Source organism: Carassius auratus, unplaced genomic scaffold, assembly GCF_003368295.1.
Source record: "Carassius auratus strain Wakin unplaced genomic scaffold, ASM336829v1 scaf_tig00020493, whole genome shotgun sequence".
NCBI lineage: Eukaryota > Metazoa > Chordata > Actinopteri > Cypriniformes > Cyprinidae > Carassius > Carassius auratus.
In genome coordinates this window covers 328,065-343,097 of record NW_020525031.1, presented here as the reverse complement: position 1 = coordinate 343,097, position 15,033 = coordinate 328,065, and the positions used below count along the sequence as shown (strand labels likewise).

Sequence of the window (15,033 nt, the reverse complement as noted above, 5' to 3'; positions counted from 1 at the left end):
ACTACTCGGGTCTCTTTCTGAAGCTTTTTCCTCATTAACCGTCCATATTCAAATCCTTGCATATTAACTTTTTCATTTGAACAGGTGCAGCGAGTGCTGCAAGAACATACCAAACAGGGTGAGGTGGCCTTACTGGTTTACAGAGGAGGTGAGTGTCCTCCACACTGTCTATGAATAAGTTGTTTAAAATATTCCAATGTTACACCTTGTTTTTAAGGTCACTCTACAATTTTGGTTTAACTAAATAAATGACTAAAAATCATAAATGCTACATGTGAATTTAGGCATCACAACTTTATTATGTTTACTGTGAGAAATTAATATTCATTGCGATACTACATTAAAATTGTTGAACATTTGTTATTTTTAATAATGAATGTTTGATTGTTATTTTAACAATGTCTATAGCAATTAAAAGGTTATTTCACCCAAAGATTTAAATATGTCCATCTTCTACTCACCCTCACCCAAGTGTAAATGACTTTTTTTCTTTCAGAATAATCTAATCAAAGTTATATTAAAATTGTCCTTGCTCTTCCAAGCCTTTTCAGTGGTAACCGGGTGTTTGTTGTCAACAGTTCAGAAGACGTGAAATAAAGTGCACGCATCTGTAATAAAACATCCCTCACACGGCTCCTGTTCTCTCCCAGGTTCTCTTTGTTCCCCAGGCTCCCCAAATGCCTATAAGAGACCTCCTCCATCCCTGGGCACCCCTGATCTGACCTCGCCTTCCTCCGATGGTGCTGTGCCCAGCCAGAACCCCCTCTCTCCCTCCTCGACCTGCAGTGACCTCCCCAACCTGGTCCAAAGCACCAGCTTCCTGGACTCAGTGCCCGTGACCCTGACCCTAGAGCCCCGGAACTGGATAGGAGTCGAGGATGGACCTGCTCAGTGGAGCCGTACCGCTCCCTCTAATCTCGGCTCATTATCCAAAAGCCATGTAGAAACGAGGGGACCGATCTCTTCCAGAGCGATGGATGTGGAGTTGAGACGGAGACCAGGAGAAGGATTCGGGTTTGTCATCGCATCCCAGGATGTAATGAATGGAAGTAAGTAAAGACTGGGCATGACCTGCATTTATGATTTGTGGCCAGTGGATGTGACCTTGTTGCCTTTGTTTTGTCTCTGGTTATTCTGATATTTGGAAGCCAAAATGAACATTTTATACATTAATTCAACATTATTTTTTATCAAAACCAGGTTTCTGGAAATATATACTTTCTATTCTATTTTCTGTCTGCATAAAGTAATTATCACAGAGTAATAGAGTATATAATACTGTTTTTTCCGTGTTAAGAGGCCAGGTGAATCATAATAAAATACCTCTCTAAGCATGTTGGTCATCTGAGTCATGTCATCATACAATAAGCATGTGCACAAATAATCTTTAATTATGAGACTAATTATGATTTCTTTAACTTGATTTGAGGCTTTGCTGATTTGAGGCTTTCGCTCTATTTATCAGTTGTTTTTAATTAGCCATAAATGTACATGTATGATTTGTACCTCACTACTCTAAACGTGGAGGGGTAAATGTTATAGATAAGTTAAAGTCCAAATGAGGTCATGGTTTGTGTCCAGCACTTCTTGTATTTGTGAAAAAAAAAAAAATGAAACTGTTTCCTGAGTGAGCAGTTTTTTCTGATTTCTTTTCTTGAGCATTGGCCTTTGTTCAGTTGTTTATTAGTTCAAAACTTGTTCACTGTTACTTGGGTCTTATTGTTTCTTTTGTAACATGATTTTGTTACATTTTCTATAAGTTTACGTAGCTACAGTACTTCACAGAACCAAATGTTAAGGTGAAAGTTTCTAGGCAGTGCATCAGACATAAAAATTCAATGCATCCTTTAAATTCAGTGCATCAGACATAAAAATTCAATGCATCCTTGCTGAATACAATTATTCATTTGTATATATGGAAAAAGAAAATTCTTAGACCAGAACAGTAACAGTAGTGTGTGTGTGTGTATATTGTTAGACAATACATGGTTTAAATATCACACGCGTTCCTTCTCATGATGCTTTTGTGAGAGGATTCAGTATAGTATTAAATCACTCCTATTTGCTTTCACTCACCACTCCTCCCTCCCTCTCTTTCCCGCTCTCTCTGCAGTCTTTCCCCCTCTCTCTTTTCCTCAGTTCAGTTTTGCCAGTGCAAGTGTCCTCAGTGTCTCTGCTCTAAAGGGAGGAAAAACACCTGAAAAGTTCTTCTTTTCTCAATTTCCTCACTGTTTTGTAATATTATATGTAGATTAAAGTCTCAGTGTCAGGAATTCTCTGGATTTGAAGCTGGATTGAAGCTGGATCAGGACAACATGCTGGAAAGGCTTCAGTCTGCCCTGAAAACGGTGAAGGACGTGAAACGTAAATACTATCTTACCTCTTATGGACTCCCATAATATCTGTATTCTGCTTAATTATTGACCTTGGTGTTGCTTACTTTACAAAAAGATAAATTATCTGCAGCTGTTTCAAGTTTAGCGGTGATTTAGTGGATTTCCAAATATTTCTCTGAACGCTTCGTGATTTGTTTGTTTGACCTGAGATATGTGTATTCAGGTGCATGGGAACAGTTGGTTCATGTCAGAAAGAACAGGATGTATGTTTTGCGTGTGTTGCATTGTATTCGTAGTCTTTGAACTCTCCAGGATAGTTCTTCTGAAGTGCTCCCCTTCTGATTATATCTGGGTTCTTTTCATACTTAACTTCAGAGCGTCCTGGAGCTGGGGTTCACCTGGGCTCTCACATGCCTGAAATATTTCCAGTTGCAGTTCCAATAAAAGACTTAATTCTTCTGTGATATGTTGGACCAGTGAACAAAGAATCATCCACATTGTACAAGGGTCCACATTTCTGCTTATAGACTTCCATAGCTACGAACAGAAAAAAAACGGTGAAGCACATTTACAAAAAAAAAAAAAAAGAGTCAAAAATATGACGTTTTTTGTTGTTGTTGTTGTTGTGGTTTTATTGTTTTTGCACATGGAACCATAGTATCACCCTATTTTTGGCCAAAGTTGTCTCTTCCCTGGTAGTACTATAGTACAATGATGAGCCATAGTATTTATGTGGTACTAGATGGGGTTTTCAACAAACCCCTGGTACTGCCATGGTACAATGGTGAATGTTGAAAATACTTTGTGAAAATACTTGGTAAATATTGTTGATATCCTTTGGACATGATATCATTGTATTACCATAGTACAATGACGGTATCACATGGCAATACTAAAGTATTTAAAAATTAAGGTACTACAATTCATTTACCATAGTATTTACATGGTACTGCCTTGGCACAAATCCAAAAAAGCCCATAGCACCATGGTATTACTAGTTTTTAGTATTTTTTGGGCATGGTACCGTATTTTATTTTGGATAATCTGTCATGGTATTCTTTTAAATCTGTTGCAGTACCATACCAGTACCATAACACATGAATATAGTATCTGTATATTTTATATTTTATGTCAGTTACATTGTTCCTGTTAAGAGCAGCTCACCCTGAATACCTAATCGTGTGTGTGAGATCATCTACATGAGTTCATTTGTAGGGAATGTGTAGTGTGCGTGTGTGGAGCAGAGAAAGTGAGAAACACTGCATTCTCGTTCCAGTTGTGCTCAAGACTGTCTGTATCGTATCTGTATCCTCTCTTTGTGCAATATCCTAAAGGTGTTGTCCTATGCCTGTTTCCATTTTTCAGAGGAACAAGTTGTTCTAGGGTCAGCTGATGCTGCTTTGTGAAGCTTAGCCATGTTACCAATCATCGCAAGTTGTGGATCATTGGTTGAGCATATTTTCACAATGTCATGTGTGGTTTTGCATTGTTCATTTTTACATATTTACATGCCAGGACTAATAAGCTGGATAAGATTAAATATTAAACAGATGGTTGGTATTGCATTTTTATCCCCAAAGGGATGCAAGCATGCTTGTACTTATGTGTATGTTTGGACGTTTACGAAGTATTTAGCTTTGTTGGACTTGTGTTGTGGATCTGTTTAGATAGGATGTGTTAATTCAGTTTGTACAGTGCTGTACACTCTAACATAATGAATCATTTGTTGCTGTTTACAGCAATGTTGCGATTATTTGTTTCTACAGGGTCATCCTGATGTAAAAGTAGTGTTGTGGGACTGATCCTCGGTCACCATTAGTTTTAATGCTGTGATCTGCATCTGTGTGTTTCAGCTCAGTGATGTGTAGTATGTTATTGTTTTTTCTCATTGTTTTTGCTCACAGTGTTTTTACAGATAGAAAAGTATTAATATGCGCTTGGTCACTTGTTGTTAGGCATATTTTTTTTTTATCACATTAGGATGAGTAAATTGTGTATCCTGACTTTGTGTCAAAGCTAGGCTTAAACTTTTACACAGCTCATTGGCTCGTGGTTCAATGGAAATCAGCCCAGACATGAAAATAACAGAGCTCATGAATAACAGTGCAAGGGAAAAGAAACAAGCGCGACCCACTTATTAAACATGCTTAAAGAGTAGTTAAAGTTTCAACAATGCTTGTGTTGTGCACCCATTTGTGTCAGTTTTGAGTTGTTTAAGTATTAGAATTATCGAAAGTCTTTTTGTGTTAAAAATTAATATCTAATAATTTTGTGCTCTATTACTATTATATATATATATATTAGGGGTGTCCCCAACTAAGGATTTTCATAGTCGAATCGGAATTTTCAAATCTTGCTGATATTCGACTGATAGTCGAATCATATGTTTGGGGGCGGGGCAAAATGCATTAACAAGAGTCAAGTCAGACATTCGACAGCCATAATTACTGATGTTAACACACAGGGAAAATGTGTAACAAATGTCTTGCAGATACAAACGGGGAAAATTATGTTTTTATTTAAAGGTAGTTAACACCTTATGTCGGCAAAATCATAACAATTAACAATTTTTACAATAGTGCTCTCATTATAAAGTTAGCCTGTATGACAGTTATTAATGTTCTGCATTTCTGTTTTGAGCGGCATGTGCAGAAGATGACCAGTAGAGTGAGCATCTGATAGCAAGTTTTTAATCAATGGGATTCAACTCACAATTTCATATAGAATAAGCTTCGTTATTTATACAACATAACGTTAATATTAGGACTTGTAGGCTATCTGCAAAAAGAGCTTGAATGCAAATTAACACATCTGCGGGGCTCTGAATGCGAACTCCTTTTGTCACGGATTATGGAAAGTGAAACAAATCTATAGGTGGTGGGATTTATACACAAACTCTAAAATATTAATTTGAAGCTTCTTTCTTTTCAGATTCTTATTCATGGCTTTATCTAGGCTTCATATTAACCTATTGTGAGAAAACCGCAAGTTCTATGTGAAATCAGACATTTGAGCGCGCACATATAGTCAAAATGGCATAATCATAACAGCCCGCGAATATTCGATATTGGTAGTCGAATCAGGCTCCTCAAATCGAAGGGGTCACCCCTAAAATATATATATAATTTTCTATAGAAAGTGGATTTTTCCTGAGCTTTAGAAAGCACGTCTCTCTCTGTGTCATTCATAATAATGTGGATTTCTAGGATTACGGGAAGTATTTGATAACAGTTATGTAACAAACACCATATAACTTTATGAACCCAAAATACTCTGACTCCCTAAGGGCAATTCTCTTTCTTTCAGACAGCTGGGTCAGAAACAGCTGTACCACTCTATTCATCCCTGTTATGTTCATCTCTGGGGAAGTCGTGGCCTAGTGATTAGAGAGTTTGACTCCTATCCCTAGGGTTGTGGGTTTGAGTCTCGGGCTGGCAATACCACGACTGAGGTGCCGTTGAGCAAGGCAACGAACCCCCAACTGGGCGCTGCAACATAAATGGCTGCCCACTGCTCCGTGTGTGTGTGTGTGTGCACTTTGGATGGGTTAAATGCAGAGCACAAATTCGTATGGGTCACCATACTTGGCTTATTTATCTCTTTATAAAGTGCATACATATCGGATAATCTGTTAGTAGTTGAACTGAAGTGCTGGTTAAACTAGTTTGTAAATTCTGTTATGTTAATCCAAGAGCTCGGTAAGATCATAGAGATGTTTTCAGACTTAGAGTTGAGGTAGCTTAAGGACTTTCTGTATAGATCTAAAAAAAAGGCTTTTATGTTGTGAGGAAGTGTTTCTTGGCTTACGCTTGAAAGACACAGCAGAGTGTTAATAAGGAGAGCATTTCTAACATGTTTTTCTTTTATGACATGCTGATAGAGTATGTTTATTCAGATCTGCTGGTCACTACATCAGGGTTCTTTATTATGAAAACTTGCATGTCAGTCTAAATTTGGTGTTTATGTGCCTTTCATTCTCACATCATTTCAGAACCATCTCCCAACGAAGATGTATATGGAGCAGAAAGCTTAAGGCAACAGAGCAGTATTTCAGCCTGCTGCTGTCTGATGTTTTACGTCTCTCTCCCTTCTTTCTCTAATTGACTGTCTCTGTGTAACATGATGGCAAGTGCTCAGGGTAATTGTACGCAGGTCTTTGAGAGTACAATCTTGGCAACCAACCTCTTGTTTGGCCAAGAGTGAAAGGCTGAATAATGTGGACAGACGAGGTTGGAGTGGAACAAAACATCATATTCATAGCGTCTTTAACAAACAATAGGCTACACAGAGTGAGTACAGACCCATCGAAGGACAACAACAGTGAAACTTAGGACACTGAGGAGAAGACAATAATCAAACAAACACAGGTGTACAATAAACCTGATAGCTGCATAGGATTTCTATGTCAACTAGCAGGTGGAACAGTTTATTCTGGTGAGTTAAAGCAAGCTTGTTCTTTCTGAGAGGATTTTTGCTTTGGAAACTTCTTTGTGAAATGTGAAAATGAGTGGAACAATGATTCCCCCCCCCCCCCTTTTAGTGTGATGGAGAACGTCAAAATAAACTTTGTAATGAACAATGACACACACAATGTTTCTTTTTTTCATGTAGAACACAAAATATTCAGTTTAAGAAGAGATAGTTCATCAAAAAATAAAAACTTTGTCACTATTTGATCTCGTCTCATACATTTTTTTATTTTCTATGGAACTTTTTTTTTTAGGAATGTGGTAGTTTTGTGTGAGGAACAGATTGAACTTAAAGTCATTGTTCTGAAATGAAAGTCAAAATGTTTAATTTTGAGTGGGAAAAAATAGTTCACTCCAAGAAACAACTACAAAAATAAAAGTAAGAATTTGATTATGATTTTTTAAACTGACTGCGATTTCTTTTAAGAGTTTCAGCGTGGACTATGAGTTGTGCTGTAATGTAACTGCTAAAGCTTTGAGATTTGCACAACTTTGCACATAATCTATTCAGTACTGAAATAAATCGTCATGTGGCTATCTCTAGGATTGGCAGTAAGGTCCAGAATGTCCCATGGTTATGTAAACATGAAAGTGAAGAGTTTGTTCAGTCTTCTCTCAGATGTTTAACCATCTTTTGATTCAGTGATTCATAAATGTGCCCCTTTTATCATCACATCATGTTTTACCAAATGGGAAAGAATATTAAGTGACCCATTATAAAGTAGAAAGAATTTAGTTTTATTTGCATGGAAGAGAGGTTGATTATCTCTCTTTCTTTGTGTCTCTTTTTTTCTCTTTAGCCTCGTCTCTGGTGTCTCACAGGTTTGTGACGGTGCGACGGGGCAGCCCAGCAGCACGCAGTGGTCAGATCCAGCCAGGGGATCAGCTGGAGGCCGTGGAGGGCAGATCAGTGGTCACGCTGCCCCACAGAGACCTCGCACAGATACTGCGCAGAGCCGGCAACACACTCAGACTCACCATCATACCACGCTCTCACACTAGTAAGCACACCACACTCATTCTACGCTCTTAATTTCACTTTTAAAATTAGACTGTGGGTTCGGTGGTATGTTTGTTCATACACTATCATTCAAAAGTTTGGGGTTGTTAAGATTTTTTATGTGTTTGAAAGAAATTGCTTATGCTCATCAAAGCTGCAATTACTTTATCAAAAAGACAATAAAAATTATTAACTTTTGATGGCAAAGCTTTGTTTTCAGCAGCCATTACTCTAGTCGTCAGTGTCACGTGATCCTTTAGAAATTCTTTTAGAAAATCAATGTTGACAACAGTTGTGCTGCTTAATTTGATTAAAATATGCATATACTGTAACTGTACAGATTTCTTCAGGATTCTTTGATGAATAGATTGAAAGATAACAGCATTTATTTGATATATGAATGTAAAACTCTTCACTGTCATTTTTGATCCATTTACTGCAACCATCCTGAATTAAAGGATTCTTTAAAAATGTTTGAATGGTTGTTCACAAATTTGTTTTTGTGTACATCTTTACATTTTGGTATTTGTTTTGTAAAATTCCTTGAGAAACTTTCTGTAAATAAAGTTTATTAATAATAATATTATTTATTAATGAACATTTATGTAGTAATTAATAAATAATGAAACCAATAGAATATTTCTAATTCATGTCCCTTAGTTATATTTTATTTATTATATTATGAATTAATGTTCTTTCTGAGACCTTTAGTGTATTTCCAACAGTTTCCACAAGAGGGTATTCGTGTAAAGACACTAAATAAGAGGTCTTTTTTATTTTTATTTTTATTTTTTAATTTCAGACAATAATCTGCCTGAGTATCCTGACTTTGATGCTGAGAGTCGGTTAAGAAATGGGCATCGTGCCAAGCAAAAGGTGAGACTACATGCATGTATACAGAAATGTACAGATACATTTAAATGGGTCGTGGTCGTGGAATAATTTTGTTCCATAGACTTTTTTTTTTTTTTTTTTACCATCAACCTCAGAACTTTAGGTTCAAATTCACACAAATGTGCAGGGAAAGTGCATCTCTGTAACTGGCAACCATTTTTGATGCTCCTACAGTGTGCTCCTACAGTGTGATCATATTATTAATATTATATTTTCTATTTAATATTTAATATTCGATGTCCTATAAGCTGCATGACTGTAGCATGTTATCTGCAACTTTCCAGTATTTCATACCTGACTCCATATAAATTTGCTTATGAAAATGTCTCTCTCTCTCTCTCCACAGGATTCACAGTTTTATAGCGTTGATCTTGAGAGGGGGACAACAGGGTTTGGTTTTAGTTTGCGAGGTGGAAGCGAGTATAACATGGGTCTGTACGTGCTCGGTCTGATGGAGGGTGGACCAGCTTCACGCAGTCAGAAAATACAGGTCAGTTTACACACATACACAAACTATCACACATGCACTAACTTCATTTTATTGGGACAAAAATGATTACAAGATTATGCTGATTGATGCTGGGATTCGACTGTGTTGTTGACATTACGCTGAGTCACAGAGGGTTTTGCTGACTCGCATTGCAGGTGAGTGATCAGCTCGTGGAGATCAACGGAGACAACACAGCTGGAATGACACACAGCCAGGCTGTAGAGCAGATCCGAAAGGGAGGAGCTCGTATACACCTCGTACTGAAGAAAGGCAATGGATACGTTCCAGATTATGGTGAGGGGAGACAAGAGTAATGGAGAGGGTTTGAGAAATTTAGGTTTTGATATGAGTAATGGCCGACAGATGCCTGGAAATATTTTTTACAAAAGTTGTGCTTCCTTCTGAAGGTTACCAGGCTTATCTGTAGACATTTTTCTAGTCAGGGTCATGGGTGGGTAAAAGGATATTTGGAGCTCATATGTTGAAATGATACATCCTCCCATGAAAATCTAGTGGAAAAAAGACATTCAGGGCTTTTCTAAAAGCATTCAGGATATAAGCTTCATCCTTTGGTGCCCCCATGGTCAGACTAAAGCTTCCTACCTGTATTTTTTGCAACTCTGCATGTTTTTGTTTCTTTTCTTTCTCTTGCTGTCTTTCACTACTTCATACTTCTGCTCTGTTTCTCTCTCTTAAACTCTGATCCAGTGGAGCTTTCCAGCTTATCTCTTTGTATGACTAACTCGAAGCAGGGCGAGCCTTGCTTCTATGTCATCGGCCGGACAGAAAACACGCGGTTGGTAACAGTTCCTCGTTCCTGTTGGTTGTCATTTTTTCTTTCTTAATGTTCACTTTGAGATCTTAACAGTTGTCATGCTCCCTTTTACATTCTGCTTTTTCTGTTTCAAGTAACTAGGGGTGTCATTTTATTTATATAAATGTGTAATAAAATAATATTAATAAATATATTAAATAATATTAAAGATACAAATATATTATTATATATATACATACATACATACATACATACATACATACATACATACATATATATATATATATATATATATATATATATATATATATATATATATATATATATATATATATATATATATATATATATATATATATAATTTTTATTTTAAGTTTATCAAAAATTTACTTTACAAAATTCACAGGAGAATTTTCTTTGTGAAATATTCTCAGCTACATTTTTGAAAACCCTTTGAATGGGCATGATGCTTTTGTTGTAACTGCTGCCCATTTTCTTCTGTTAAATTGTGGCCCTGATAAAGAACAATCATTGCAGAGTTTCCCCGAAGTCATCCAAATATTTGTTTGAGATGTACTTTAGGTCCAAAATAACCATAAAGAACTAAAACATTAATACAACAAAACACTAATGCCATTGTTTCACTGACAGTGTAGTTTAGTCAAGGACTCAGAAAAGCAGCAGACACATTTCTCACCTTTACCTTTACTGAGGCTGAGATTGCAGGGAATAACCACTTACTGATCTGTTAATGGTATGTCACATGCCTGTCATTCATCCACCCGCTTCTCTATCATCCAACCCTTATCTGACATCTTGTTTTGTAGTTGTTGTTTTTTTTGTAGATAATGTTTTATCATTCAGCTGTCTCTTTCTTCTTCTCAGACCGTGAAGCTGGAGCCGTTTCCCCCTCCTCACTATTTTCCAAAGAGCCGCGTATTGCTACAGTGGGTCGCTCTCCTTTGAGGAGCAGCAGATGGGTGGATGACAGTGGACAAGAGAGGAGGGGGAAGGAAAGGAGGGAATCGGGAGGAAGAGGAACAGAGGAAAGCAAGGGGGGCTGGGCGGAGGATGCTAGTATGGCTGGTAGTTCCCGGACGGCAGGAAGAAGGAGAGAGCAACAGATGCGTTCACGGAGTTTACCCCGCACACTGAGGACCCAAGAGGGGCCACGGAGAGAAGAGGATGAGGACAAAACACGGGGGAAAGGAGGACAGAAAAGGAACAACGACGAGGAAGACAAAAAAGTAATAGCATTGGAGAGAGAAGAGGAAAAGTGAAGGATGTTAGTTCAGAGAGAGACAGTGGTCTCCCAACACACCGAAAGAAAGAGAGAGGAATTGTCAGAAGAGAAAAGAGTGATCACAACAGAACCAGCACAGTGGAGGTCACACAGCGCACACCTTTCTCCTTCCTAATGCCTTTGGACAAGGACGATGATAGGTCGGGCGTAGAATCAGCTCGCAGCGTCTCTGAAGTCGGTGTGTCTGCAGCCAGCATCGCATTCTCGGGGACTCAGTGGCCCCTGGACACCATCAGCCATCAACAGGCTCCTGGGTCTCCGACAACAGCCCCGGGACCCTGGCTAGTCCCCAGCCCTCACAAACTCTCTCAGGTTTTAGAGGGGAAAAGCCTGAGCCAGAATAAATTAGGACTGTGGTCCTAATCTTATCTCTTTAAAGGGATAGTTCACCTGAAACCTCAACCTCATGACGTTCCAATTCAGTATGACTATTTATAAGAATTTATTTAGAAGAATTGTGCTAGTTGCATGTTTTCACATGAATAAATGGGTACTGAAGCATTTAAGATTAAATAAGATGCAAAAGCACCAAAAATGGTTCATGCAACCTGCATACTATATTCCAAGTCTTATTAAGTCGATTTTTGTGAATCTAAAAAAGGATTTATTTATGATTCTTTGCTACTTCTCTTATGAAATGTCATGAACATTGCAAAGAAAGCTATGCAAAGAGATTTTAGTGAATAAAAGTGATTTTAGGGATTTATTTTGCGATTGAAATCATAACTTTAATAGGAATCCACACCATCTGGAATTGGATGTGACTGAAAGACTGAAAGATTTCCCAATGTGTATTTCACAACGACTTCAGTTGATCATGTGAATTTGCTACATTTACCAACAAAAGCCTGCTTGGTGTTTTTGTGAATTTTGTGTGAGCTGTGGTTCATACAAAGCTACACTATTGACAGTATACAACGGACCTTTTTGCTTGCGATTGCACTTTAAAAGGATAGTCCTCACAAAAATGATAATAGTATTTTCTTTTTTGGGTGGACTGTACCAAACAACTGAGACTGTGAGCTGTTCTTTACACAAAACTATCACATATCATATTGACTTTTAATAACATTTTAATGTGATTTATTTCTCAAGCCAAATTAACCCATTTTTTGATTGATGTTCACTTTCATGTTCCTTTATTTAATGCTTTTGCATCCTTTTCTTAAAAATTTCTCCTTTCGTGTTTTATGGAAGAAAATAGTCATACAGGTCTGGAACGTTTTGAGTATTACTAAATAATGACAGATTTGTACACTTTTGGGGGTAAACTATCTCTTTAACTTTCTCTCTCACACACAGCCTCTTCTTCTCTATCTCTATATCTGTGGTTTTCACTACCAACGTCCCATCCGTCCCTTTTCTGTCTCAAATCCTTATCTATTTAGTACTAGAATTGAGATATTGGAATCATTCAGATACCGCATAGGCCTTTCATCCAGGCCGATCAACACTTGAGTTTATCGCCATCCAATGGCCAAGGAAAGAAAATGAGCAAATGCTGCCATTACCATGTGGCTAGCAAGGTCAGTTAACATGCGTCTATGATTCATGGTGTCCTTCATGGCATGTGTCTGTTTTTCATATTTTTATTTAGCATATTTTCCATTTATTTTCTTAAGAATGCATCAAAAAATCTATTATAAAAAGGAAGATTTATTTAAGACATGGTTGCTGAGTCGTGCCCCTGAAGAGCTACATATCTGAAAGTAAACTAGGTTGAAAACAGATCTTCAGGAGCAGGACTAAGTGATTTAAGAGATTTTATTAGCTGCTTGCTGACTGGACTGTAACCCCTCCCCTGCTATGTGCGCAGTGTTGGGGGGCAGAACTAAAGTTTTATTATAAGGCCAGTAAGCCGTATCAGGTGCCTTCTGCTTCTTTAGCCAGTGTTTACCAAAAAAAGAGAAACAAATACAACTAAAAGAACATAAGACGTAGCATAGTAGAAAGTTTGCAACACCTTAGTGTTCTGCCTCTTTAACATCTATATCTTTGCAAGACTTGGTCCACGAGTCGGGGAAAATATTCTGCACATGCTCTGCAGAACTTCAACTAAGTGAGTCAAAGTGAAAGAGAGCCATTACAAGTGCCTCATGCGATATTCCTTTATACTAGACATAGATTTCCCTCAAGCTCAAAATCACGACCCAAAGTTTAATTTTTTTCCCATTGTGCTAATTGTTTTTGCATTTGTATGCTTTCCCATTCAATATTTTAGACCCATTTTATTGCCCTTGACATTTCTGAAAAATCGCAAAAACAAGAAAACGAAGGCCTGTTCAGTCCTCATCCCCAAGCCCTCCACCAATCAGCATCGAGCGTCATGCGGAATCTTCATTTCAGGAGACAAAAAGAAAAAACAAACAAACAAAAAGAAAAAAGAACAACAAGGAGAAGAAAAAAGGGCATTTTGATACAGGTCTTCTATGCATTTTGTAAGACTTACTGATCCGAAAAATTGCGGTAGGATTTTTCTACCTAAGATATGAGATTCATAATTTTGTGTACTGTTAGAATACACAGGCAGGTGGTGAATCGAAACCCAAAATTTAAAGGAGAGCCGGTGATAATCGGACATGCTGCACCACCAGCTTATGCATTGATCTTTACCTCAGAACTGTCTGAGCAATAAGTGCTATCTCTTTCTGTTCGGTGTCATACCAAGCAAAGCTCTAGGCAAGCTCATCAGAAAGCTGCGTGATAGAAATATGCACAGTAAAATCATCTGCGATAAATTAATTAGAATGAAATGCATCCCTATATACATATATATATATATTTTTTTTTCAATACTACAGCGTTTTATCAAGTTGATTTATATGCATTTAAATATACAGTATTATATGTCAGAATTTTATCCTGCAGATTTGAAAAACAACTCAATGTGTTTTAATTTATCACTGGAGATATTTACTGTGCTGTAACATATCAACAAATGCTAACATAGAAGATCGCATGCGAGTTCTGTTGCCATACGCAGCCTGTAACATTTAGCAGTTTGCAATTCGGAAAAGTGAAACAACGATCTTAAGTGTTAACACTTGAAATCAGGGCTTTTACACAAGTATTACACGGCGTTCAGCTGTACATCTGAGGTGTCACCTGAAGTTCACTGCTCTCAGAATCCTCAACCAGCCTGGGTATTGTTATTGACTTTGTACCTGATTATCCCATGGGCATCAGCACGTACAGAAACTGGGATGAGCCTTCTAATATGTTTAGTTTGGGTCTATATTTGTGAGGGGGAAGATTTAGTTTGTTTTACAAAACATTCAATCTGTAGCATTACCCTTACTGTAGCAGGTCTTATGACAATACAAGCTTATTGTACATAATTATAGACCCTGGACATATCTTTTGTTTGTTTTTTTGTAATCTGTATTCTCGATTTCCCCAATGTCTCACATATTAGAAATATACAGTACTGTCGAGTTATCCTGAGACACATAACCGAGGTGCCCACTTGCTTGACGAGAAGCTTGATGTATCCAATGATTCTTATAATTCAGTCTTGCATGTTTGTAATGAGTATACTAGTTGTAATAGCACTGGCCCTTACAATGAAATCAAATGTCCCCATGGCATGATACTGTATTCCACAGCCCAGGAGGCCAATTGCAGTGTTTTATAGAACATCTGTTGCCAGTTTCAAATGATTCAAATGTGGAATCTGATCTGACAGCTTGATTGTGGCCCTCTTTTATATTCCTCTTCATGACATCTTCAACAATATGTTAAAAGCTACAGAAAGAGACAAAAAGAC

At 37.6% G+C, this 15,033-nt stretch overlaps 1 pseudogene; it reads left to right on the top strand.

The window, feature by feature from the left end:
* Nucleotides 1-14,719, top strand: part of LOC113076438 (membrane-associated guanylate kinase, WW and PDZ domain-containing protein 2-like) — a 43,268-nt pseudogene extending 28,549 nt beyond the window's left edge.
* The last annotated feature ends 314 nt before the right edge of the window (nt 14,720-15,033 follow it).